The sequence below is a fragment of the Echinops telfairi genome, unplaced genomic scaffold, assembly GCF_000313985.2.
Source record: "Echinops telfairi isolate 266 unplaced genomic scaffold, ASM31398v2 ScPeMD7_7;HRSCAF=31, whole genome shotgun sequence".
In the NCBI taxonomy this organism is placed as follows: Eukaryota; Metazoa; Chordata; class Mammalia; order Afrosoricida; family Tenrecidae; genus Echinops; species Echinops telfairi.
Genome location: NW_022103904.1, coordinates 17,510,711 through 17,515,774, shown reverse-complemented (window position 1 = coordinate 17,515,774; position 5,064 = coordinate 17,510,711).

Below are 5,064 nucleotides of genomic sequence, written 5' to 3'. Positions count from 1 at the left end.
AGACACACTGTAGTTCTCAAAGAAACATCTTGCTTTTCAACACTATAAAGAGATCTTGTGTAGCAAGTTTACCCGATGCAGTGAGTCGTTTGATGTCTTGACTGCTGCTTCGATGACCATTGATTGTGGATCCAAACAGGAGGGGATCCTTGGCAACTTCAATCTTGTCTCCATGTACCATGATCTTCCCTACTGGTCCAGTTGTGAGGATTTGAGTGTTCTTTACATTGAGCTGTAATCTGTACTGAAGGCTGCGATTCTGGATCTTCACCAGCAAGTTCCTCAAGTCCTCCTCGCTCAGCATGCAAGGTTGTATCACCTGCATATCACAGTTGTTAATAAGCCTTCCTCCAAACCTGATGCCACATTTCTCTTCATATAATCCATTTTCTCCGATTATTTGCTCAGCATGGCACACTCCTTTCTGAATTTTGATTCATGCAATATGCCCTTGCTCTGGACATGGTGTTACTGGTCAAGTTGTGAGGCTTCTGGTTTTCTTTACACTGAGTTGAGCTCCAGCTTCTCTGATTAGGTGCTCAGGATACAGATTGAATCAGTATGGTGAGGGACTATAAAATTGCACACACACTTTCCTGTAAACTGTACTGTTCTCTGTTGGCAGGGTGAGAGAAGACAAATCACTTAACCTATCTGAATCAGCTGATGGGTTCAAATTACTGACCTTATGGCTAGAAACCAACATTTGAGGGGGTATCCCCAATAAACCCAGAGAAAAACTCCATTAGGTGCAGCTTTCTAAGTACATATTTTCCCCACTAGGCGAGCTTCAAGCAACTGCCCCCCGAGTTAGTGCAGCCACTGGCATCACCTGGGAAGGTTCTCTCTCATGACAGTAACATTTTTTGTGAAAGCAGTTCTGATCGAACCTCATTTTCTGTCATGCTGATTTAAGAGAACAGCATACGGCTGTGAAATTTGAGTTCCTGCTCTGGAAAAATGCCGCAAAAACTGTTGTGATGTTGAACACCGCTTACAAGGACAGTGCCAAGGGAAAAACTCAAGTGTATGAGTGGTTTTCTCATTTCAAAAAACTGAAATGTCAATTGATGACAAACCTCGTTCTGGAGGTCCACCAACTTCCCAAATGGATGAAAATGTCGATAAAATTTGTCCACTTGTGCTCGAAGACTGGCAATGGACTATTGAAGAGATGGGGAAATTATCTGGACCATCTCGGAGCTCAGTTAAGCAAATCTTAACAGAAGATTTGGGAATGAGAAGGGTTGTTGCCAGCAAAAAGAGCATCAAGTGGGAACACACTGTGCTTTGAAACAATAGCTCTGAAACATCGCAGACTTCTTTTTTCCCAAGGTCAATTCTGATGACAAGATATGTGCTATTCTTAGGAATCCAAAAGCAAGCATCAATCAAGCCAATGGAAGACTCCATCGTCATCTTGCCCCCAAAAGCTCATCAGATGAAATCAAAGATCATGATGACTCTCACATGTATATTTTTCATGTGAGGGGACAGTGCATTTGGAGTTAGTTCCACCACTTCAGACTTTCAATCAAATTTTCAATTAAGAGGTTCTGATACGACTACATAACAATGTGTGACCAAAAAAAATCCTGATTTGTGGCAGATGGGTGACTCGTTTTGCCACCGCGACAATGCACCTGCTCATGTAGCCATCTCAGTGCACCGGTTTTGGCAAAAAAAAACCAGCCGGTGTTAGTCTGGGTACTGCAGAGAAACAAATCCACAGAAACTCATGCATAAGAGAGAGTTTTATATAAGGGGTAAGTGCACATTAAGAAAACATCCAACCCAGTGCTGCCCAAGCCCATAAGTCCAACATTAACCCATTAGCCCATATGTCCAACACCAATCCACAAAATCCTCCTCCATCTCACAAAAGAGACACAATGATGCCGACTGCAAAGGAAAGCTGAGTTAGTGAGTGTGTAAACATCTCAGCGCTGGCAGGGGTCTCCACACGGCTGCTCTAGCACCCAGGGCTGCATCAGGGTAGGTCCATGTGGCTTTTTCTCAGGGATGTCTTGTAGGAAGTCAGCCTCGCAAGCTGAAACAGGGAACTTCTAAGGCAGCTGCACCCTGGTGCGGCCATCACAAATCAAGAGACCGGAGAACTAGAAAGGAGAGGCTCACTGAGCCATTTATCCCCCGCCCTTCAATTAACCCCACATGTGTTCATTGGTCAGGTTGGCACAATAAACTACCTCACCCACACATCTTACACATCTGACGTCACTCCTTGAGATTTCTTTTTGTTTCTGCAAATAAAGAGGGACATGAAAGGACAGTGATTTGACGAAATAGAAAAGGTGAAGAAAAAAAATGAGGGAAGTGCCGTCAGCCATCCAAACCAACAAGTTTGAAAATGTTTCCAAGAATGGAATCGCAGATTTGACAAATGTATTGAGTGTAATGGAGAGTACTTTGAAGGTGATAGGTTGTTGTGTAAAAAATTTTAAATATAGCTTTGAAAAAAATTCATTTTGGGGGGGGTACCCCTTGTATAACCCACTATAACACCAGGGAGCATTGAAACCCTCTCTTCCCACTATTATCATTTCCTTTTCTAGGATCACAGTGTCCCTTCTCTTCCAGTACTCTTTCCTCACTTTTCTCAATCCAAATCCGAAAGAGGAAATGGTATCCGAGCTTAAACTGTGAGCACCTGATTGCAGAAGGCAGTGGATGATAGTGGGAAACTAACATCCATTTTCAGGGTCCCTACATCAGTCTCTATGATCTGATAAATACCCTCAGATCATAGTTGAGAGCTGTGAATAGCCTTGCTATAAAACAGAGAACATTGTTCTGTTTTTTAATACTCTTTTTATTTTCTTGATTTAGATTGTTTTCTGTTTTATTTTGCCATTATTCTTGGTATTGTGTGTGTGTGTGTGTGTGTGTGTGTGTGTAAATTTTCCAGTATATGAAGACCAGGATGTGTGAAGCTATAGAGACTTTAATTGGATTAGGGGCTTATTTGGGGAGGGGTTTGGAAAGAAATGGGGAGTTAATAACAAATACATAAAAGAGAAGAAAATGTTCTGGAATTGAATGTAGAGGTGATTATACAACTCTTTAATATGACTGAAATATGGATGTGTAAGCTATGTTAACCACTTGTCAATGAAACTATATTAAAAAAACAACAACAACCCAAATCCTCACAACTGGGCCAATAGGTGGTGTGGAGAAAAGACTAACACCACCAAGGATTTTGTCTTGCTTGAATTCACAAACAATGCTCATGGAATCAGAAGTCAAGAGAGCAAACAATGGATAGATCAACCATTTCGTAAATCCACTGCACAAGACTGCTTTAAAGTGTTGAAAAGCAAGAGTGTCTGAGGACTAAGATGTGCCTGATCCGTCTCATGATGTAAGGGAAGAGAGTCGACCGGAGGGCCCAGGGCAAACTCCCAATAGTCATTTAATAGCCAGCTGCTCTAAGAGCCATGGAGGTAGAAATAATAACTACTCTAGGAAGTCAGCTCAATGAGTTGGCTAAGAGAGTCCTCTACTGTGGCAAGACTGAGATTTGAACCCCGTCCCTCAAAACTCAGGCACTTTCTTCTAAACCAGCAGACCCATGCTTCCCACTTCCTATTTTGACCAGTACCAGCCTCTGGAGACTAGCAATCTTTTTCTTTTCTTTTTGTTTGAAATGACCTTGTTTGTCACCAAAGACTTCAAGTTCATTTCAGTTTCACAGTACTATGTGAAGAGAGCAGTGCCTCCCTACTGAGTGAGCAGTAAATATTTTTGAAATTAATGTGTGTACGAAGGAGAGCTATTTCTGACCATTTTTTACATTGTAAGATGAAATCTACAGCAAGAGCCTTTAATAACTAATATTATCCATCAACTACTATGCATTAGGTACTTTATATGAAGATCCTCTCCACTTCTCTCATCAGTTCTTTTTATCCCCAAATCACAGAAGAGAAGGCTGAAGCTTAGGAAGGCTGAAGTCCGGTGTAGGGTGGCATAGTTGGCAGTGTGAGGTGGTAGACAGTGTCCATTGGTGGTACTCATGTGCACATACTTAATGTGGAAAAAAAAAGCCATGAACTCTTTGTACTTCATGTGGTAGTCACGTAATCTGGTGTCAATTTGGGACTTGAAAGGATTAAGAGTGAAGGGGTGAGAGTCTAGTCTGTCAATCAGATCATAGCCAATGAGGCCTTTGTGTGGGCAGGGCCTTCTCCTGAGAATTCTGGGAATTCCTGGATTTCCTCCTTGGAGGCTGGAGACAGACTCTCTCTTGGTTCACTCCCTTGGAGACTATACTGACAAAACTCACTCCCTGAGAGACACTCTACTAACAAGCCACATGGCACTATGCTGATAGACCCCATTCCCTGGGGACTGGAGAAGCTATGTGGAGACCCCTGCCAGTGCTGAGATGCTTACAATGCCACTGAATCAAAGACTTTCTACACACTGGCCTGTGATCCTCCTGCATTCAGCATCACTGCATGTGTTTCGTGAGTCTGAAGAGGACTTTATAGAATGGTATCAGACATATGGGCTAATATTGGACTTATGGGCTTGGACTGGACTGGGTTGGGATGCTTTCTTAATGTACAATTACCCTTTATATAAAATTCTCTCTTATACACATATGAGTTTCTATGGATGTGTTTCTCTAGTCTACCCGGACTAACACACTTCACATAAAAGGGGAAGCCAGTCATCAACTGTGCCGTCAGGATCATTCTGGTGCAGGCAGGGCTGCATTCTCGTTTCAAAGTTCCCTTCAGAGGATGTTGCTACAAATATTGTCTCCTTTATCATGACTAATCCAAGACTGGTCCCAGGGAGGGAGAGTCCCCGTGTCTTTGTCTAAAGTGCTAAGCCACTTCATTGTCCCTGCTATCAACCACTCCTCTCCTTAGTAGATTCCCTCACGGCCCAAGGTGCCACCGTTTGCTGCCATGTTTTACAGAGCTCACAAACCATGAAGGAAATGGCCTGTGTGATTGTGGAGTTTGAAGGTTTCAGACTCGAAGTTTATCCTGCGTGGTCAGCAGTTTGAAACCACCAGCAGCTCCACTAGGG